Here is a 24328-nt window from a genome sequence, read left to right on the forward strand (position 1 = left end):
ATATATATATATATATATATATATATATCTATCTCCTGATGTTCTGGGTAACAAGTCCTAGGTAGAAATTTTCCATTCTCTATAATAAATTTCCACTTTCAAAATGCTACTGTGACAGTGCTGAGGCAAAAAGTGGTTTTTACACATACACACAGATGCACACATACACACACACACACACACCACAACCTTCACTAATAACTGCAGACTAATCTAGTGATCAGTCTGATGCTGATTACAGCAAAGGAATTATACAGAGACTACATTCCTGTTCCAATCCAGAATCAAAGCCAAAGCACTTTACTTAACTGACACTACAGATACACCTATAGAAAAAATAAATTTCCCAATAAAAGCCAATTTATAAAAGTGGATGAAGTGACTATTACACCAGATGCACAGATATCAATGTAAAGACATGAGAAACATTAAAAAGCAAGGAAACCTGACACTTCCAAATGAATGCAATAATTCTTCAGTAACATATCTAAAAAATAGAAATCTATAAAATGCTTGAAAAAAATTCAAAATATTGATATTATAGAATGATATTGTTTGGCTGTGTCCCTACCCAAATCTCATCTTGAATTGTAGTTCCCATAATTCGCATGTGTTGTGGGAGGTAATTGAATATTGGGGGTGGGTCTTTCCCATGCTGTTCTTGGGATAGTGAATAAGTCTTATGAGATCTGATGGTTTTATAAAGGGGAGTTCACCTGCACACACTCTCTTGCCTGCTGCCATGTAAGATGTGACTTTGCCCCTCATTCACCTTCTGCCATGTGGAACTCTGAGTTATTCAAACCTCTTTCCTTTATAAATTACCCAGTCTTGAGTATGTCTTTATTAGCAGCATGAGAACAGACTAATATAGTACATTGGTATTGGTGGAGTGGGGTGCTGCTGTAAAGATAACCAAAAATGTGAAAGTGACTTTCAAACTGGGTAACAGACAGAAGTTGGAATGGAGGGCTCAGAAGAGGACAAGAAGATGTGGGAAAGTTTGGAACTTCCTAGAGACTTGTTGAATGGCTTTGACCAAAATGCTGATAGTGATATAGACAATGAAGTACAGGTTTAGGCGGTTTCAGATGGAGATGTGGAACTTTTTGGGAATAAAGGTGACTCTTGTTATGTTTTAGCAAAGGGACTAGCAGCATTTTGCCTCTGCCCTAGAGATTTGTGGAACTTCGAACTTGAGAGAGATAGTTAAGTGTATCTGGCAGAAGAAATTTCTAATCAGAAAAGAATTCAAGAAGTTACTTGGGTGCTGTTTAAAGCATTCAGTTTTATGTACTCACAAAGATAGGGTTTGGAACTGGAAGTTACATTTAAAAGGGAAGCCGAGCATAAAAGTTTGGAAAATTTGCAGTCTGAACATGCAATAGAAAAGAAAAACCAATTTTCTGAGGAGAAATTCAAGCTGGCTGTAGAAATTTGCATAAGCAATTTGAAACCAGGTGTTAATTGACAAGACAATGGGGAAAATGTCTCCAGGACATGTCAGAGGTCTTTATGGCAGCTCCTCCCATCACAGGCCCAGAGGCCTAGAAGGGACAAATGGTTTCTTGGGCAGGGTCCAGGAACCCCTGCTATGTGCAGCATGGGGACTTGGTGCCCTGTGTCCCAGCCACTCCAGCCATAGCTAAAAGAGGCCAATGTAGAGCTCAGACTATTGCTTCAGATGGTGAAAGCCTCAAACCTTGGTGACTTACATATGGTGTTGGGCCTGCACATGCACAGAAGTCAAGAATTGAGCTTTGGAAACCTCTGCCTAGATTTCAGAGGATGTATGGAAATGGCTGGATGTCCACACAGAGGTGTGCTGCAGGGGTTGAGCCCTCATGGAGAACCTTTGCTAGGGCAGTGCAGAAGGGAAATGTGGGGAGGGAGCACACCCACAGAGTTCCTACTGGGTACTGCCTAGTGGAAGTGTGAGAAGATGGCTACCATCTTCCAGACCCCAGAATGGCAGATTCACTGATAGCTTACACTATGCTCCTAGAAAAGCCACAGACACTCAATGCCAGCCCATGAAAGCAGCCAGAATAGGGGCTGTACCTTGTGAAGCCACAGGGCCAGAGCTGCCCAAGACGATGGGAACCCACCTCTTACATCAGCATGACCTACATGTGAGACATGGAGTCAAAGGAGATCATTTTGGAGCTTTAACATTTGACTGCTGTGCTGGATTTCATACTTCCATGGGGTCTGTAACCCCTTCATTTTGGCCAGTATCTCCCATTTGAAATGGGTGTATTTACCCAATACCTGTACCCCCATTGTATCTAAGAAGTAAATAACTTGCTTTTGATTTTACATTCTCATAGGCAGAAAAGACTTGCCTTGTCTCAGAGGAGACTTTGGGCTGTGGACTTTTGAATTAACGCTGAAATGACTTAAGCCTTTGGTGGACTGTTGAGAAGGCATGACTGGTTTTGAAATGTGAGGACATGTGATTGGGAGGAACGAGGGATGGAATTATATTGTTTGGCTGTGTTCCCATCCAAATCTTATCTTGAATTGTAGCTCCCATAATCCCCAAATGTTGTGGGTGGGACTCAATGGGAGGTACTTGAATTATGGGGGCTGGTCTTTCTCCTATGCTGTTCTCGTGATAGTGAATAAGTCTCATGAGATCTGGTGGTTTTATAAAAGGGAGATCCCTGCACACACTCTTTTACCTGCCACCATGTAAGATGTGACTTTGCTTCTCATTTGCCTCCTGCCATAATTGTGAAGCCTCCCCAGCCATGTGCAACTGTGAGTCAATTAAACCTCTTTCCTTTATAATTTTCCTAGTCTTGAGTATGTCTTTATTAGCAGCATGAGAACAGACTAATACAGAGAAACTCAGTGAGATACAAGAGAATACAGGCAAACAACACAAAGAAGTAATCCATTTATGATTTAAATGAGAAATTCAACACAGAAGTTGATACCATAAAAAACTAGAAATCCAGCAAATGAATAAATTTAAAAATGAAATAAAACATAATCAAGAGATTCACCAATAGAATAGATTGAGCAGAAGAATGAATTTGCAAAATTGAAGACAAGTCTTTCAAAAGAACCAAGTCAAACTAAACAAAAGAATATGAAAGAATAATAAAAGCTTGCATGATATATGGAGTATAAAAAAGTGACCAAATATTTGAGTTTTGGAAGTTCAAGGGGAAGAGATGGGCAAAGGCATGGACAACCTATTTAATAAAATAATAGCTGAAAACTTTCCAAGTCTTACAAAGGATATAGAAATTCAGATACAAGGAGTTCAAAGATCCTCAAACATATTCAGCTCCAAAAGGTTTTTTTCTATGACACATTATAGTCAGAATTTCAAAAGTTAAACACAAAGAGAATCTAAAAACAAAGAAATGCATCAAGTCACATATAAGGGAATCTCCATCTGACTAATAGTGGATTTCTCAGTTGAAAACGTACAGGCCATGAGAAAATGGAATGATGTATTCAAAGGGCTGAATAAAACAAACAAACAGAAAAATCTGTCACTCAAGCATATGCTACCCAGCAAAGCTGTTCTTTAAAAATGAAGTAGAAGTAAAGCCTTTTCCAGGTAAGCAAAAATTACAGGAGTTCATCACTATTAGACCAATTTTACAAGAAATGTTTAAGGGCATCCTACATCTGGAAGTGAAAGGGTACCTCACTATGATGAGAACACACAAAAGTATAAAACTCACTATTAAAGAAGATACAAAAATGAGAAAGAGAAAGAATCTAGACATTATCACTACAAAACAACCATCAAATCATAAAGGTTGTGAAAGGAATATTAAATCTTGGGACCTCAGTTGACTATACCAAATGGAAAAAATTAAGCTGAAAGCTGAGTCATGCCAGAAACTGCATTTTCTTTTGTTTTCAAGCCATTATCTATAGATAAAATGTTAAATATCTTCACAGATAGATCCACTATGTTGACCTTATCTTATGTAAAGTGTCAATTTACTGAGTGCTAGCTGAATAAATAATTGACTATTCTTCTACCTGTTCCTTTTCTCCTGCAACAAACAGGTGGGTCCAGTAATGTGCACATACCCTCCCTCTTTCTACTGTAGCCTGCTTTCCGCCTTTAAATATTGAAGCCTTCAAAATCTTTGAAAAAAGTATGGAGCACGGATTGTTCCCGTGGATTTGTTATCCTTTTGTCTGAGTACATAACCTCAGCAAAGTAAATTTCTAAATTGATTAAGACCTGTCTTGGATACTTTTTGTTTTAGATGGTAAACAACAGAAGAGGAAAGAAACAAAAGATATACAAAAAATCAGAAAATAAATAATAAACAAATAACAAAATGATGGAAATAAGTCACCACCTGTCATTAACAACCTTGAATGTAAATGGTTTAAATTCCCCAATTAAAAGGCACAGACTGGCTGAATGAATTAAAAAGTAAAAAAATAAAACAAGACCCAACTATATGCTGCCTACAGCAAATTTACTTCACCTATAAAGGCACACATAGACTGAAAGTAAAGAGATGGAAAAATGTATTCCATGTAAATGTAAACAAAAAACATGCAAGAGTAGCTATGCTTATATACACAATATAGACTTGAAGTAAAAAACAAATAGAGACAAAGATGATCATTGTATAATCATAGAGATCAACTCACCAAGAAGTTATAACAACTGTAAGTATATATACACATTAATATTGGAGCTCCCAGATACATAGTAAAAATACTAATAGAGGTAAAAACAAAGATAGACCCCAATAGAATAATAGTTAAGGACTTCAACACCTCACCTTCAGCATTGGATAGATCAACTGTACAGAAAACTAATTTTAAAAAATTGAACTTATTCTGTACATTGGACTTAATCTGCACAATTAAGATAATTTTAATATAACTAATGTGACAAGATTACAGGTACCTAACAGACATTTACAGAACATTACATCCAACAGTTTCAGAATCCACATTCTTCTCATTAGCATATAGAACATTCCCCAGGAGATATCATATATTAGGCCACATAACAAGTTTCAACAAATTTAAAAATATTGAAATATATTAAATATCTTCTGAGACCACAATTGAATAAAAACAGATATCAATAACAAGAGGAATTTTGGAAACTGTACAACTACTTGGAAATTAAACAAGATGCTCCCAAGCAACCACTAAGTCAATACAGAAATTAAGAAGTAAATAAAATAATTTCTTGAAATTAATGGAAAAGAAAACACAACATATTGAAACTATGGGATACAGCAAAAACAGTGCAAAGAAGGAAGTGTATAGCAATAAACAACTACATAAAAAAGTAGAAAGATTTCGAATAAACAACCTAATGAATCTCAAAGAACTGGAAAAGCAAGAATAAACCAAAAACTAATATACTAAAAGAAATAATAAAAATCAGAGCAGAACTAAATGAAATAGAGACTAAAAATACACAAAAAATCAACAAAAGTTGGTTTTTAAAAAGATAAAGAAAATGGATAAACTGCTAGCGAGACAGAAGACCCAAATGAATAAAATCAGAAATGAAAAGGAAACATTATAACTGATACCACAGAAATACAGACTCAATAGTGATATTATGAACAACTATAGGCTAACAAATTGGAAAACCGTGAGGAAACAGATAAATTACTAGACATATACAACTTACCAAGATTGAACTAGGAAGAAATAGAAAATTATTGTTATTGTTATTTTTGATTTCTCCCAAACTTGTAAGAAAAAGTAACACCCGTTTAAAAAAATTGATATCAAAAAATTGAAGAGGTGGGAATTTTTTCTAATTTATTCTATGATGTCAGCATTACCCTGATGCCCAAACCAAGGACACAATAAAGAAAGAAAACTACAGGCCAATAGGCCAATATTCCTGATTAACATAGACAGAAAAGTCCCCCCCCCAAAAAAAAAAAAACAGAAAACTGAAACCAAAAATACATCAAAAAGATAAAATATAATGATCAAATAAGATTTACCTCAGTGATGGAAGAATGGTTCAACATAGACAAATCAACAAATGTAAGTTGTCACATCAACAAAATGAAGGACAAAAAATATATGATGATTTTAATAGACCAGAAAAAAAGCATTTGATAAAATTCAACATCTGTTTATAATAAAAACTCTCAACAAATTAGGTATAGAAAGAGCATGTCTCAACATAATGAAGTCCATATAGCATATGCCCACAGATGACATCATACTGAATTGGGAAAAGCTGAAAACGTTTCCTCTAAGAACTGGAATAAGGCCAAGATGCCCACTTGTACCATTCTTATTCAACACAGTACTGTAAGTTCTGACAGAAGAATCGGTCAAGAGAAAATAAAAGACATCCAAATTGGAAAAGAGGAAGTCAAATTGTTCCTCTTTGTGAATACATGATCGTATATATAGAAAAACCTGAGGACTTCAGCAAAAAAGTCTTAGAACTGATAAATAAATTCAACAAGGTTGCATTATACAAAATCAACATATACAAATTGGTAGTATTTCTATACACCAATAACAAAATAGCTAAAAATGAAATCAAGAAGGCAATCTTATTTACAATAGCCAATAGCTACAATAAATGCTTAGAAATAAGATTATGAAGAAGATGAAAGACTTTTACAATGAAAACTGTAAGATACCAATTAAAGAAATTGAAGAGAACACAAATAAATGTAAATATATTACATGCTAATAAATCAGAATGATTAATATTGTTAAAATGACCATACTGTCCAAAGCAATCTACAGACTCAGTGCAACCACTGATCAAAATATCAATGGCGTTTTTCAAAGAAATAGAACATTCTAAAATGCACATGGAACTACAAAAGACCCTGAATAATCAAAGTAATATCAGTAGTAATCAAAACAGCGTGATATTCACATAAAAACAGTCATATAGACCAATGTAACAGAATAGAGAACACATAATTAATTTCACATATTAGAGCCAATTGATTTTCAACAAAGCACCAACCACATACATTGGTGAAATGACACTCTATTCAATAAATAATGCTGGGAATACTGAATATCCACATGCAGAAGCATGAAACTAGACCCCTTTCACCATAAACATAAATCAATTGAAAAAGATAAAAAAAGACTTAAATGTAAGACCTGATATTGTAAAATTACTAAAAGAAAACATAGGAGGAATGCTTCAGAACATTGATCCAGGGAAAGATTTTACGATTAAGATTTTAAAAGTATAAGCAACAAAAGCAAAAGTAAACAAATATCACTATTTAAAAATAAAAATCTTCTATACATCAAAGGAAACAATGAACAAAATGAAGACACAACCTGGAGAATGGGAAGAAATGATTTACAAATTATTTATCTTGCAATAATATACAAGGAACTCAAACAGCTCAACAGAAAGAAAAACCCACTGAAAGTGGGCAAAAGACCTGTATAGACATTTCTCAAAAGAAGACAAAATGGCAAGAAATATGGGAAACAGTTACTCAACATCACTAATAATTAGAGAAATGCAAATCAAAACCACAGTGAAATATAATCTCACCCTAGTTAGAATGACTTTTACAAAAATTTAAAAACAACTAAATAACAAATATTGGTGAAGATGTGAAGAAAAAGGAACTCTTATACATCTTTCATGGGAATGTAAATTAGTATAGGCATTATGGAAAATAGTATGCAGGTTTCTCAAAAACCTAAAAAATCTAATCCAGGAATTTCACTACTGGGTATTTATCTGAAGTAAAGTAATCCATATATTAAAGGGAAACCTGTTCCCCCTCATTTATTGCAGAACTATTCACAATAGCAAAGATTTGGAATCAACATAAGCGTCCATGAATGGATTAATGAAGAATATATGGCAATATACACAATAGAATATTGTTTAGTCATAAAAAGAATGAAATCCTTTAACCTCCTGCCACATAGATGGAAATGGAAGTCACTATTTTAAGTAAAATAAGCCCAGCATAGAAAGGCAAATATTACATGTCCTTGTTCATATGTGGGGGCTAAAAAAAAAGCTCATCTCATGAAGGTAGAGAGTAGAATAATAGTTATCGTAGGCTGGGAAGTTTTGGGTGGGGGAGAATGAAGAAAAGTTGTCTCATGGGTGCAAACATAGAGCTAGATAGAAGGAATGAATTCTACTGTTCAATAGCGTAGTAGCAGGATATAGTTAACAATAATTAATTGTATACTTCAAATAAACAATTAGAAGAGAAGATCTGACATGTTCCAAAACAAAAGAATAGTAAATGTTTGAGGTGATAAATTATATACTCTGATTTGATCATTGCACACTATATGCATGTATCAAAATATCACATTCATATCTATACCATAAATATGTGCAATTTTTTTGTAGCAATAAAAGAAATAAAAAAGAATTCCTGTTCTCAAAGAGCCCACAATCTAACTATGAGAGTTGGTGGATGGGGATAGAAAATTCACCAACTTGAATTATATCTCTCAGATTGATAATCCCTAAAAGAGCAAGTGAATCAATGCAAGAAAGCCTAGGGCCAGAAGAAAACAAAAAGAAAAAAAAACCATCCAGTAGTTTCTGAAAAGTCCAAATTGCTTCTAATAGTACATCCTTATTCATATTGTTACGGAAATCACTTACCCAATAATTGTGACTTATTCAATTACTTTTGCGAACCAACTTCTGGCTCTTGAAGTTTGTATGTGACTAGAGTTAATTATGTATTGGAAATTTAGTGGTACAGAAGGAAGACCAAAATATTTTCCTCTACAAGTTTTGGATTTTATTTCCAGTCTTACTACTTGCTATTCATTACTTGACTTGAATGAAATTAGTTAACATCTCTAATACTTATTTCCCTTTAAAGAGGTACAAACTCAGCCTCCTGATTGCTCACAATTGTTAGGAGCCATGTTTGAGAAAATTTGGATGTCGTTATTAATCTTGGTGATAATGATCATATGTATATATATTTTTACAATTAGAACAGAGAAGAGGATATTGTTACAGTCCACATATAATAAGATTACCTGAGATGTTAGGCTGGAATGGTCATTGCCCCAGGACATGAAAGTGGCTTAGGTGAATTGTTATTGAAGGAGTTTAAATACTTCTTAGAACTGTTACAGATTGATCTCTAACACTGAGATCAATAAATAATTATACTGCCAATGCAGATTAAAGCATATCAGAAATCACTTCCACTTGGTAGTAGGAAATAAATGACAGAGAAACAATTGCTTAAGACTAGACATTTTCTTAAAGGTTAATACCTACTTTTTTCTTCTTTGCATCATTGTTCTAGCCATTTGCCTATGTACTTTTGCATGTACTTCCTATCCCCCTTCTGATTCTTCTTTCTATAGCAGAAAGTAAACCTGTGAAAACTGTGTCTTTCAGGTTCCCTGGCTGATTGACTTCTGTTTAGATTCTGTCTGCCTAAGTGGCAGGAGACTGGAGTGTGGGAAGGCCAACTGAGTTCTTTCTCTGCCCCTCTTGCTGCTTCAGATGTAATCTTCAGCAGTAACTCTACCTTTATAATTCTAGTTCTTTTTAGACAGCTCCTTATTGTCACCTGTTCCTTCCTTCATGGTCTCAATCACACTTAGAAGCCCATACTATGGGTCTAACCCCGCCTGTGGTCCTCCGACAGAGTTCCAGCTCCCATCTGGTGGTCTCTTCTATGTGGCTCATCTGGTGGTCTCCTGGGAATCTCCTTCACTGGGGTTTTGTTTCCCCCTGGTGAGCCTGGCTTCTGGACTCTGGTATCATCATTTCCTTCTGCTTCTGTACCTCCATTTTTAGGAGTACAAACAGCAGCTTCCTGCAGATGATTTATCTCTGGGTATCTCATCTTTCCCTGTTTTTGGCTTTTTGGAAAACTCTGTGACTAGTTTGCTGAATTAAATTCCCTGATATGGTTCTGCTTTCCTGGCTGAACACAGGCTTGATATAATGATCAAATAACAGGTGGTGTACATCTAGCTCATTAAAAAGTAAGAAAAAAGTTAAAACGAAGAGGTTGGGTGAGTGAAAAAATATGTTTTTACCAAATTAAATTATGATTTATACACCATGAGAATCTTTTTTTAAACAGTAATCACAATTTTGATGTGAGTTTTAAATATTGATATGAATTATGTGAGAAGATCAGCCAAAATATGGCATTTTAAGACTTATACAGATTGCTCATTAACTGGTTTCTGACTACAAAATCAGATTTTTTTTTTTCACCATGGCTACTTGTAGATTAATTTTGTCTAAATCTCATTAGCTTTTCATGGAGAATATTTTCGAACTACAATTTTCCAATAAATAAACTGGGATAGATTTTTAATAAATTTCCCAGTAAGTCAATGTGTCAGTCATTTAGAGGGACTGAGTAATTTTGCTTTGAACTGTGTGTCTACATCTGTAGAATTAATGTATATGAATGCATTGACAAAGATCAGAACATATCTACAGGAAAACTTTAAACAATGGTGATATCTAAAAGCCTATACCACATGCTTTATTTATTTTGAACTTCTTATTTATTTGTAGATTTGAAGAATTACTATCCTCCTTGAATGATGAAACCGAAAGAAATATTTCTGCCCAATATAGTAGCTATCTGATCCTGGCTTATGCTATAAATGAATGTGTCTACTATTTGCCTCATTTCTCCAGTGTAAGGGGCAATCCCAGGATTTTGTTCAGGGATTTGTTGAACCAGAGTTGCTTAGAGAAGGTAAATTTCAGATATGGCTAAGTTGTTGATATCCTGTTTGATATGTTATACATTTTCATCTTTTGTTTTCTCTCAGTAAATACACTCAGATTCTATAATGATTGCTCCTGAGTAAGGGATGAATGATCCTCATTAAACCTAAATATACAATTAAAGCTTAATCTACTCCGTTGATGACATTGAGAAGGGCTGAAAACCTCTACATACTCAAGTTAAAAAATAATTTTAGAGGCTCATACTCTATTTCAATTTTTCTTATATACCAAATGGTGATGAGTACAAATTGTCACCCAGATAGAACACTATGCAAAAGGTTGAAACCCAGCCTAAGACAGATAGGAAGAATAGAAAATCTATATTATTTTCCCCAGTGTGAAATACTTGGTTTTAAAAAATTCATCATTATAATTATTGAGCAACAATTACATGAGAGAAATCACATTAGACATTATATATACTATCTATCCTGCCTTTTTTCCAGTAGGCATATTGGAATGCCCAAACTAAAAAACAAGATGGGAGGATCTTAGCTGATAAAAAGAGTGGCAGAAAGTTGATGACTACTAAGCATAAAAGTAAATGTTTATTAATAAGAGATGCATACTGAAGTGTTAATGTGTGACATGTATCTTTGATTTACTTTAAAACATTCCAGCAAAAAGAAGTAAAAACAAAAACAAATAAGCAAAGGACATAAAGATAAATGAAACAATATTGAACCTAAGCAGTTGAGCAACATGATACGTTTTGCATTTTGGAAATATCACTATGGCTACCTGCATGGGGAGAGACTAGAAAATGGATTATATTTTCATAGTCACTTATTTTTTCTATTGCTTTCTTATGCTTGAGCACTGGATGTCCCTTGCATCTCCTTTACAAGGACTGCCCCTTTTTCTCTACATTCTTAGTTCCTGGCTGACAATTTTCCAAACCTGGCTGACAGCCTGAAACTACAGGATTATATGTTTGGTTTCAAGCTTCATCCACACTGAGAGATAGTTGCTACTAAACCATCCTACCAAATAAGATTACCCTACAAACTAATTGTGGCCCATATAAATCTCAAATTTACTAATTACTATTGGCATATTAATTTGTTTCAGTGAAGACTAGCCCTACATTTTGATTTGACTCATTTGCCCTGTCACTTCTTACTTTATGTTTCCTTCTCTTCTTCATCCATTCATCTCTTTGAATGGCCAATGTGGTGAAACCCTGTCTCTACTAAAAATACAAAAATACACACACACATACACACAAAGTGAGTCAGGCATGGTGGCAGGTGCCTGTAGTCCCAGCTACTCAAGAGGCTGAAACAGAGTCATTTGAACCTGGGCGGTAGAGGTTGCAGTGAGCCGAGATCACGCCCCTCTATTCCAGCCTAGGCAACAAGAGCGAGACTCTGTCTCAACTAAAAAAAAAAAAAAAAAAAAAGATGGAGAACTCATGTTTTACACTTGCAAGCATTGTGGAAATGCCATTCTGTGCCGGTCTAGATCTCATTAAGTTACCATATTGACCTCAAATAGACAGAAGTATGTGCTATATGTGGAGACAGGATTTCTGGTTCACTGTCCAATTATGAATTCACCAAAAATTTCTCCTGGCCTGTATCACACACTCTGGCCATCAACACTATTCTTGAAATAGTTATGTAGGGGATTCTAACCCTTCTTTGACCACACATTGAATCATGGAGAACGGTGAGTAGTAGGTATGGCACAGCATGTTCACTACCAGTGGGTAATATAGAGAAATGGTCAGACCCTGTTCTGCTCATCTGTCATCCAAGGAACTAACGACTATATGTCTGGAGTTTGTTACTTGGATTATGGAACATGAAGCTCCAGCTGCTTCAGGCTTTGTGCATCCTTAACCCAAATAGCTAAGGATATCAATATACTGTGCCATAGCTCCAACCAGCGTACAGGTGACTAGCAATTAGAATAGTGTTGAATGCTCATATGAATCACCTGATACATCAATTAGACAGCTTAATAGTTGTAAAATATTATATGTCAATATTGCATTTGTTTATAATCACATTTTACTCTTTCCCTATATATTTTCTCTTTATGTTTGTTTTGTCTCGCTAATGAAATTCCAACACCTAGTCTTAAAATTATAGTCCCTTGTACTCTTGGTGAAAGAAAATCAGCTGTCCTACGGAGCTGATATTACTGTTTTCTATAAAGTTAGTTTAAATTAGGAGACAAATCAATGGCTTTAACAAGAGTATTTATTGTCTTCTTTCTAATCTGAAGATTTTTATAAGAACTAATAATTATTTTATTTTGCAAATGTTTCTTTTGAACTTTTATTTTTATAAAAGTGTCTTGTAAAACATTTGGATTTTAGAGATTATTACTATATCCCATGGAAGTAAACTTCATATCTGAAACGAAGTCTTTAATTGTGAACGAGGAACTCAGATTTCCCTACATCTGCACTATTTCAGCTTACTCTTATCTGCACTTTTACATGGGGGAAAAATAGAACAGCAGAGAGCCAGTGCATCCTCCAGGTTAGTGTCTTGCTTATACACAAGAATATTTAATCACAGTAAGGGATTAAAGACTTAACTGTTACTTTTGTGTTTGATTTTTCCTCCAGCTTTTTTAAGGTTTATTTGACAAATAAAAATTATGTATATTTACATTGTACAGGGTGATCTTTTAAAATCATTGTAAAATGATTATCACAATGAAACCAATTGACATATCCATCACCTCATATCGTCATTTTGTGTGGGTGTGTGGAGAGAACATTTAAGCAAATTTCAAGTATACAATACAGTATTAACTCTAATCATGAGGCTACATTAGATCTTCAGAACTTATTTATTCTGCCAAACTAATACTTTGTACCCTTTGACCAACATCTCTCTATTTCCCCCATTCCTCCACCCTCAGCCCTTAGCAACCATCATTCTACTCTCTGCTTCCATGTTTGACTTTTTTAGTTTTCACAATAAGTGAGATTATGTAGTATTTGTTTTTCTGTGCCTGGATTATTTGACTTAGCATAATGTCTTCCAAGTTCATCCACCTTTTTGCAAATGACAGGATTTCCTTTTTTAAAAGGTGGAATAATGTTTCTGTGTATGTGAGTGTGAGTGTGAGTGTGTGTGTGTGTGTGTGTAACATTTTCATTTGAAAATTTTCCATTGAAAAACACTTTGGTTTATTCTTTATCTTGGCTATTATAAATAATGCTATAATGAACATAGGAGTGCAGCTATCTCTCTGAGATACTAATGTCATGTCTTTTGGATATATACCAAGAAGCAGTATTGCTGGATCATATGACAGTTCTATTTTCAATTTTTTTAAAGGAAACTTTATACTGTTTTCCATAATGGGTATGTCAATTTACATCCCAGTCAACAATGTACCAGGGACCGCTTTTCTCCAAATTCTTGTCAACACTTGTTATCTTTCATCTTTTTGATAATAGCCATTCCAATAGGTATGCCTTGATAGCTCACTGTGGTTTTACTTTGCATTTCTCCAATGATTAATGAGGTTGAACATTTTTTTTCGTATGTCTGCTGGCTATTTTTATGTGTTCTTTTGAGAAATATCTATTTATGTCTTTTGTCCATTTTTTAGGGGTTTTTGTTTTTGATTATGCAATTGAGTTATTTGAGTTTCTTACATATTTTGGATATTAATCTATTATCAGATGTATGGTTTGCAAGTATTTTCTCTCATTCTGTGGGTTTTCTCTTCGCTCTCTTGTTTCCTTTGTTGTGCAGAAACTTTTTTTTTTCGAGACGGAGTTTCAATCTTGTTGTCCAGGCTGGAGTGCAGTGGCACAATTTCAGCTCACTGCAACCTCCACCTTCCGGTTTCAAATTATTCTCCTGCCTCAGCCTCCTGAGTAGTTGGGACTACAGGGACCTGCCACCATACCCAGCTAATTTTTGTATTTTTTAGTAGAGATGGGGTTTCACCATGTTGGCTAGGCTGGTCTCGAACTCCTGACCTCGTGATCCACCAGCCTCGGCGTCCCAAAGTGCTGGGTTTACAGGTGTGAGCCACTATGCCTGAAACTGTTTAGCTTGATGAAATCCCATTTGTTTCTTTTTGGTTTTGTTGCCTGTCAAATCCATTTGTTTTGGGGATCATATAAAAAAATTTCCCAGAACAATGTTTAGGCAAGTTTTCCCTAGGCTTTCTTCTAGTATTTTTTATAGTTTCGGATCTTACATTTAAGTCTTTAATTCATTTTGGGTTGATTTTTGTATATAGTGTGAGATAAGGCTCTAATCTCAATTATGTGAATATCTAGTTTTCCCAACACCATTTATTTAAAAAAAACCTGTCCTTCCCTTATTGTGTATTTTTGGCATTTGACTGTAAATGTATAGATTTATGTTTAAGCTCTTTATTCTGTTCTATTTAGTCAATATCTCTCTTTTATGCCAGTACCATGATGCTTCTATTGCAAAGTTTTGTAGTATATTTTGAACTCAGGTAATGTGATGCCTACAATTTTATTCTTTTTGTTCTAGATAGCTTTGACTCTTCTGGGTCTTTCTTGGGTTTTTGTGAATGTTAGGTTAGTTTTTTCTATTTCTATGAGAGATTACTTTCAAATTTCAATAAGAATTTTATTGAATCTATCGACTGCTTTAAGACATATTGGCATTTTAACAATATTAATTTTTCCACTTCATGAACACAAAATATCTTTCCAGTTATTTGTGTCCTTTTCAGTTTCTTTTGTCAGTGTTTTTCTAGTTTTCAATGTACAGGTTTTTTAACTCCTTGGTTAAATTTATTCTAAGTTTTTTTGATGTTATCTTAAATGAGATTGCTTCTTGGTCCCCTTTTCAGAAAGTTTTTTGTTACTGTATGAAAACACTGCTAAGTTTTTTATGTTGATTTTGTATACTGAAACTTTACTGAATTCATTTATTAGTTCTGTTTTTGGTGGACAACTAGTACATTCATTTTGGCTTGTTGTTTTAATTTACTGCCCTAATACCTCATAGTTCAGCTGTCTCCAGCTCAGCTCAGCTCTTGACATGAGAGATTGCCTTTATCGGTAATTTTTTGCCTTCTTTAAAAAAGGATTTTTAAATAAATAATCCATAATACATTTATTTGCCCACTTTTTAATGTATATAATCAAATTCCTTCTGTGAACAGCTGCTAACTCTGACCTGACCACTACCTTGGCCCTGACCCCATACTTCACAGTCACCTTCTTGGTAATAACTATTAGTTGACATATCTGTATATGTCTGTATTTTGCCTTTATGTGCCTGTATGTACATATGTATCTGTATACCTATATACATTTGTATATATCTATATACATTTGTGTCTATCTCTATATTGGCATATCTGTACACATCTGTATAATGTTTGTATTTGCCATCATCTGTAAGGATTCTTTGTCCAACTAGAATATAATCCTTGAATTATTTTATCTTATTACATGAATATGTTAAGAAACAAAAAACCTTGAAACTATTCACAAAAGCAAGAATATGTGAGTTTCTTCTTTATTCATTTAAATTTTCAAATGTCATCATGCATTGAATGACTAAACTGAGCTGAGAACAGAGAACTCTATATGGAGACTCCATGTTTAGAACAAATATCAGCGTGCAAGGGGCAGGAGCCTGACTTCTTCAGGGTCTCCTTAGAGCCCATCTATCTCTGTGGTGACCTCTACCCAGCCTGGAGCTGCATTGCCAATATTTGCTTTGCTGAGAGAATCCAGAGAGCTGTCATATATATCAAGTTTGTTGGTGTCACTTTTAGTTGCTGCTATAACGTAGCTATAGCTAGAGATTTCTGAACATGGATTGAGAGAGTTCTTTCCTCCTAACACAAAATATGTGATCTCTTTTCCAATTCTCTTTTCAAAACCCACTTCTCCAATTCTATGACACTGACTTGGTATCCTATGATTCAATTTAAACTGACTAACTGCTCAGGTTTAATGTCAGACTCCATAGGTTTAAGAGCTCAATCTCACAGCATCATTTCAGATGCAAATTTTTACTTCTAATCGACTGGCTATAAATTGGGGGTTCCCATGGCTTCCTCCTCAGGTTTTGCAATTTGTTAGAATGACTCACAGAACTCACGAAGCCATTTACTTAGGTCTACTGGTTTATTATAAAGGATAAAAATAACTGTCACTGAAGAGGTAGGTAGGGAGAGGTTCAGAAATGTCCTAATGGTGGGACCTTCTGTTACTCATGGGGTTGAGGTGTACTACCCTCCTGGCATGTGAATGTGTTCCCCAGTTAGGAAGCTCTCAGAACTCCATCATTTATTTTTTATTTTTATTTTTAGTTTTTTAGTTTTTAATTGAGATTTCATTATGTAAGCTTGATTGTGGCCATTGGTTATTAATTAACTCTCCATCTCTCTCTCTTTCCCCAAGGTTGGCATGGAGGGGTGGGTGGTGGGGAGGTGGGTAGGACTGAAAATTCCAAGTTTCTAATTAAGGCTTGGTCTTTCTGGCAACTAGCCCTCATCCTGAAGCTATCTAGGGGCCTGCCAAGAGTTGCTTTACTAGAACAAAAGGTATTCCTATCAACCTTATCCCTTAGGAAGTTCCAATGGTTTTAACAGCTCTGTGCCAGGAACTGGGGACAAACACCAAATATATTTCTTATTTCACCACAAGTTGATATGAAAATGTATAAGCCTATATATTTAAAAATACATAAATATACTTAAGAGGTCAGTGACAAACTGGGAAAGGGCTGGGTGTGAATATGCCAAATATCCTTATAGGTACATCAGTTACTTTTGTTGCATAACAACCACCCACAAAATCTTAGTGGCAAAAAACAGTAACATTTTATTTAGCTCACAGGTCCATGGCATTTTGCTGACCTCCTCTGGACTCATTTATGTGCCTGTGGTCAACTGAGGGGTAGTGAGGCAGTTCTACTGATCTTGTCTGGGCTCTCTCCCAAGACTAAGAGCCAGCTGGCTGTCACTTAATACAGGATAGATTTGGCTGGGATGATAGGGAATGATTCAGTTTTATTCACGTGTCTTTCGTCCAGCAGGCTAGCAAAGATAAGTACTCATGGCAATGGCAGAGAAATGAAAACCAATAGAAATGCAGAAGCATTTTCAAGTATCTGCCTGTGTCACATTTGCTAGCATGCCATTTGTCAACATAGGTCAAGTAATTGATCACTACGTTAAGGAGTGAGTATAACGTCTTTTCCTGAGTAGGAGGGTACTGCAAAATTACATGGCAGAAGGACAGTTCTCTGGAAACAGGGAGGGTGAAGAATTGGGCCTTCAATGCAGTCAATGCATAATACTATATAAACAGCTCCTATTAATCTATAAGAAAAATAATAAACCACTAGGAAAATAAAGACAAGGAGATAATTGCAAGACAGAAAATACAAATAGCCACAGGGTACAATACTACATTGAAAACATTTTTTACAATGAATGAATAATAATAACAATAATAACACTTTAATGCTGGTAAAATGGTCTAACATGTATTCATATGCTATTTTGTAGGGAGGGGAATGATTTAGGGGATGGTTTGCAGAAAAATTGTTAAAGTGTATGAAGTGCTATTTCTGAACAATATTAAGTTTATAATCTAGTAAATCATCTTCTTAGAATATAGACTTTAAAATACTGTTAATTGGAATAAGTGTTCACCTGCAATTATTTTGCCGGCATTATTCATATGAGTTAAAGATAAAAATGCTCTCTATATCTAAGAGTTGGGGAGCATGAAGGTTCATGTGAATTAGGAGCTGGGCTGGATAGCAAGTGAGCCTGGCAAGATAGCGTGCACACTGCCTTACCGCCAGGATGAAAGGCATGGCCTGAGCGTGTGATCCAACACTTACAATGTGGTTTGAATTCAAAGAAAGAAAATTCCTTTCTTGGGAAAAGCATGACAGCAATATTGACAGTATTTCTGGAAATATTGTGAGAGAAGGGAACCCCTCACTGAAGGAATAAAGTCAATGGGTATAAAGCTGGGAGCCTGGGGTTTGAAATTTGACAATATCTATTATTTTGTTAAAGCAACTGCCATTTATTGAGGACCATACTGTATTCAAAGTGTCAGGGATCAGAGAAGTTAAATGTCTTGTTCATGGCCATACAGTTGGCTGAATGGAAAAGCCAGAGTATGAAAACTGGACTTTTTGACTCCAAAGCCAATGTACTTTCTACTGTTCCGTAGAGCAAAACACTCTTATTTCATCTGCACCTTGGATGATAAAGATGTAGAATGACCAAGCATAGCTGAAATGAGATGTGAAAATACAGTTCCTTGGGCACAGAATAAAATACTAGCTTGGGTATTGCTTATTGTAGTAGGCAGTATATAGCTCTGAAGGTGTTCATATCCCAGTCCCAGAAACCTGTAAATATATAAGCTTGGTAGAAGGGACTTTTTAGGTGTGATAATGTTAAGTATTTTGAGATGTGGAGATGATCTGTATGGTTTAGGTAAGCCCAACATAATCACAAGGGTCCTTATAAGAGAGAGGCAGGAGGGTCAATGTTTGAGAAAGAGGGGTGATGATGGAAGCAGAGATCTGAGTGATATCAGGAAAGATCCATGAGCTAAGAAATGTGAGTAGCCTCAAAAAGCTGGAAAAGGCAGGAACACAGGTTATTCCTTAGAGTCTCCAGAAACAATGCAGTCTTGCAAACTCATTTTAGACTCCTTCCTTTCAGAACTGTAACATAATAAATTTGTGCTGTTTTAAGCCATTAAGTTTTTAGAAATTTGTTATAGCAGCATTTGGAAACTAATGCAGTTACCTTACTTATTCTGTTTAAATTATAGATACAAATAGGTTTGGGTTCTCTATTTTATTATTATATATGGATACACATTTCATTATCCTATTTTATCATCATGAGAGTAACCTAATTTTCGACAAAATCAAGTCTTTAAATAATTGCATGGGTCAGTATGTTTCTGATAATGAAGAAATCCAAATAAATAATTTCATATAAAGATAAAGAGGTTGATTCCATTAGACAATCAGCTAATGGCACTGTTGAGGATAAACCCTAAATCCGTGTATTAAGGAATATGTTCCAACTAGAAAGATAGAGGAGAAACAGTGTACAAAAGGATGCAAGTTTCAGATAGGGTATAAATGCGAGATTCAATTAGAGTGTAGATGATATTAATCACCTCTTGATAGGGTCTTGACTAGTCACAGGAAATATTCAAGATGTCTTTCTGTATGCCACGTTTTGCATGATATATTTCAGTCTAGAGGGCCTTATGCATGAATACAGGGAGCTACACAGTAGTCATTTACTTTCAGTCAGTTCCAAGATGCATTGGCTTTGACTTCCCTGTGGCATATAAACATAGCTAAGTTCTGAACTGATTAGGTACCAGGCTTAAAACAAAGCCTATTTACTTCAGCAATAAAAGTTGTACAAGCCACCTCCAAGTCCTTTACTGAGGGTTCAGTGTATCCAGAAGGAAGCAATGGCCGTATTCTTTCCCCTCAAAAATAGGTCCCAAAAGCCAGCACTCACAGAGCCCAGGAAGCTTTCAAACCAAGTGTGGCTAGATATGGATACGATGGCAGTGGCTTCCTTTGGATCACAGTTTGGATGACAGGGTCCCCTTACAAAATAAGCCAAATAGCAATTGCTGCAGTCCTGTCCTATGAGCAGATTGTCTCTTTTATCTTATTTCGCTCAGCACTACTAAGTGTATGGCAGTGAGGTTTAGTGCTTACCAATCTACCACTTTTTGCAAGAAAATACAAAGCAATAATTAAAAGCAGGAAACAATTTCTAATTGTTAGCTTCCACTCCTTCTATTTCTCTTGTGTATTGTAATGAAAAAGAAAGATACTTTGTGATAAGAGGAGCTCTCACTAAGCATATATGATAGAAGTTAATTTTTTTCAACTAACATCAGTTAATCTACCTAAAATTTCTAACTGGTGCAGGGCATGCTAAACTTGGTCATGGATATACTCCAGAAAAAAATTAAAATAATCACTTTTTTGAAATAGAGTATCTCCTGCTAGAGATGCCTAGTGATACAAGTCACACAATTTTAATTGTATTCTTAAAATTACATATTCTGAAATAAACCATTTGGAGGACATTATCTGATGAGAGATTTTAAAACAATCTACATTGTGTTTAATTATGCAAACAACCTTTTGTAAAGCTTCACTTTTTTTTTGTTAAAGGAGAGATGAGTTTTATTAATCTGTAGATCTTAAATACACGAGAAAAATGTTATTATACAGTAGTTTGACTACGTGACTACAATAGGAGGAAAACTATTCTCAGGCCAAGATAAAAAATGTATCTACAAAAAATAGTAATCATTTTTGAAAACTGATTTTAGATCTGTGGTATACTGTTAAGCAAGTTGTGTTATGATTCTATCCTATTTTTTGGGGGAAGCACATTACAAAAATTCAAATTCAAATAAAGGTGATAATTATGAGGCCCACTACAGACATTAAGTACTGCCACTTACAGTGAGGACCCGTGTTAAGCAACATCACAAGATTTAAAAGCAGTTTTTCCTAGTATCCTAATGTCTAAATGGTGAGATCCTATTCTGTAGGCATGATAAACCATCTTGTAGGTTAAAATTCATGGAATGTAGAATCAAGCTTTACCCTTTTCCAGAACTTATAGTAGACATTCAATAAATTATTATAATTAATTATGAATAATAACCCCATGTTTTTGAACCTGTCATTGCATATGCAGAAGATGATTCCATCAGCACCTAATAGACTTGCGTATTCACAATTATTTCACAGGATGACAATATCAGCTTCCTGGAAAATTGCAATATCTAATCAAGATGCTTGCAATCTTGCTGAAGTTACACCTTCCAAACAATTGCATACACAATCTGGTCAACATCTTAAGTTGGTGTTGGATTCCGCAAAACTGTTATGGAATCATTTTTTGTGTGTGTGGTTCTTCAGTGGATGGTAATATCTTTGAAAGTTCAAATGAGGATGTTGTTTTTCTCTTGTTTCATGTTTCAATTGAAAATCTAAGGGAATTTATAGATGTGCTCTTTTTAAGTGACCATTATATTATAAGCTAAGTTACTCTAACAGAAAAATTGGGAAGGTAAATAAGCATTGTGTGGTTTAAAATTAATATCTAATTAATTTGAATGGAAATAATGATATTTATATAAGAAATAGGATCTTGACTGAAAATCAGAAGCATCCCTATGACATATTTAAAAATCAACAAAACTAGAAAAGGATTTTATCCTAAACCATTAGTTATTATCAAATGTCACTGTAGAGTATTCAATATATCACTTTGAAATTCAATAACAGAATAGGAATTGTTAATAACATCATGTTTTAATTGTTTTGTGATTGTAGAAATTTTTGTTGATGTAACAGTAAGAATACAAACAATATTGCCAAGTAAAAAAAGTAATTCTTTATAGATTCTATGATCACATACCTGAGCAATCCTGAATTGTCAACTCACAACTATTAGATATAATGAAAAAAGTCACTACAGGGCTGGATAATAAAAAATAATTAAACCACAATAGTGATCCTGCACCCCAGCAATAACTACCTAAATTTTATAATTGTTAAGGAAATTCCACTCATAACATAATAAAAAGATAATATTTGGGGGAATAGGAAATAAGTAATCTGGATGAGTCATATAAAGAAACTGCGAAATTGAGACATGCTGAAGGACACATATTTTATACATGAGAGTGGATATCCATGCAGGAACGTGGAGGAGAAACTTAATATGAATAGAATAGAAACGAAGTAAGAACTGAGCCTTGATTACACCAATGACAAGAGCACATGATGAAGACAGGATTATGTTTAATTCAGCTTCTTGTCCCTGAGGTTAAGAATACATGGAGAATAAAAGATAGCTGGCACATGTATTTTGTTCTAAACTGTTTCCACAACGTATTGTGAAAATAGGTATTCTGTCCAAGTTAACTTACAGTTTGCATACTGTACCAATTAGCATTCCAACAGAAGTTTTCTATGACTTTTTTTTTTTCCTTTTCTTTTGAGACGGAGTCTCGCTCTCTCTGTCCCTCAGGCTGGAGTGCAGTGGTGCGATCTCGGCTCACTGCAAGCCACGCCTTCCAGGTTCACGCCATTCTCCTGGCAACCTCCAGAGTAACTAGGACTACAGGCGCCCGCCACCACGCCTGGCTAATTTTTTTGTATTTTTAGTAGAGACGGGATTTCACCGTGTTAGCCAGGATGGTCTGGATCTCCTGACCTCGTGATCTACCCGCCTTGGCCTCCCAAAGTGCTGGGACTACAGGCGTGAGCCACCGCGCCCATCATTCTATGGCATTTTAAATGTTACTTAAAGGTACAACTAGGCAAGAACATAAAAATGAAGTATTTGTCAATGACAAATTTTGATGAACATTGTGTGACAATCTCATGCAAAGGGAACTAGAAAATAATGTATATGAGAAAAAAGGGGAAAGTTTACAATTGTTAGAAGAAAATAATCCACATGAAAAAAGAGGAAGGCAAACAGAAGAGCCTAAGGACCTATTTATGCCATTTTTTAGGGTCCTTATCATTAGTAGCCTTAAACACAGAGAGATGAGGTAAATCACCTGGGGACACAGTGCAGATCAGCAAGCGTTTATTGACTTCCTGCCAGTGACAGATACTGAGCTAAATGTCAGGCACTGGCTGAAAGGGTAGATTCAAACACACACACCTCCTCACACAGCGCATAAAAAAATTACTTATAACGGGAGGAATGCGTATATCCATGAAAATATTTATTTAAAAAATAGTTAACCATCAAGAGGAAAGGGGGCATAACTAGTTAATTTGGGGAAATATTTTAATCAGCAAAGGTATAAATGTTTCATAGGATATCAAACCACTATTGGGAATTACGACGAGAAAGAGGAATACATTAAGACTGGACAGGGGTGGGAGTTTACACAAAAATGAGAGAGGGCTGTGACAGGATCTGGAAGGAGCTCCAATATCACCCACTAAAGATTTTCTAATGGCACAGTTGGACTTTCCTCTGAGATTTCCCAATACTTGAATCTTCTACTTTTCACGTTTGTCTTCCCATAGGCTTAGAATAGCAATAAGTTTACATCTAGAAAGCACTTTGCAAATTCATTGCAGGCACAATTATTATGACTAACTCTTTATTCATGAGGTTAATTTGCTGATTATATGCATAAAACACTCTAAAATATGTTGCAATGAAGCTTATTATTTGTATGAGGGCTTCAAAAGGCATATTCTGACAATGACTACTATAAGTCACAGTATCTTATAGCCATCCTCTTAATGCAAGTGTAGTTCAAATGCCCATAAGAGCCAGAATTGTTTATTCAAGGCATGTGTGCTTACAAATAGAAATTGCTCATTAAATATAAAAGTGGACATTAAATATAAAATTGGAGTTATTTGAGAACGTTCCTCAGGGTAATAAAAAGTGATGTTTTTCAGAGCGATCATTCTCTTAAAAAAATACAATGGTGCCACCAGGTTTTAACACTTCCCTGGGTTATGATGTAAAGCAATCGAATTTGCTCGTGGATTTTGTTTGACCAAGTGCTGCATTCTCTAAAACTACTTTATCTGTATATGATATAGTACAGAT

At 35.1% G+C, this 24328-nt stretch overlaps 1 long non-coding RNA gene across 1 annotated transcript in view; it reads right to left on the minus strand.

Annotated features, from left to right (window-relative positions):
• Nucleotides 1-18727: 18727 nt before the first annotated feature.
• LOC105550344 overlaps nt 18728-24328 on the minus strand; it is a 96024-nt gene continuing 90423 nt past the window's right edge. Inside the window, exon 4 of the long non-coding RNA XR_001007694.1 lies at nt 18728-20315. This is a non-coding gene — a long non-coding RNA (uncharacterized LOC105550344). The remainder of the gene's footprint in view (nt 20316-24328) is intronic.

The sequence above is a fragment of the Mandrillus leucophaeus genome, unplaced genomic scaffold (assembly GCF_000951045.1).
Source record: "Mandrillus leucophaeus isolate KB7577 unplaced genomic scaffold, Mleu.le_1.0 Scaffold1129, whole genome shotgun sequence".
NCBI classification, from domain to species: Eukaryota; Metazoa; Chordata; class Mammalia; order Primates; family Cercopithecidae; genus Mandrillus; species Mandrillus leucophaeus.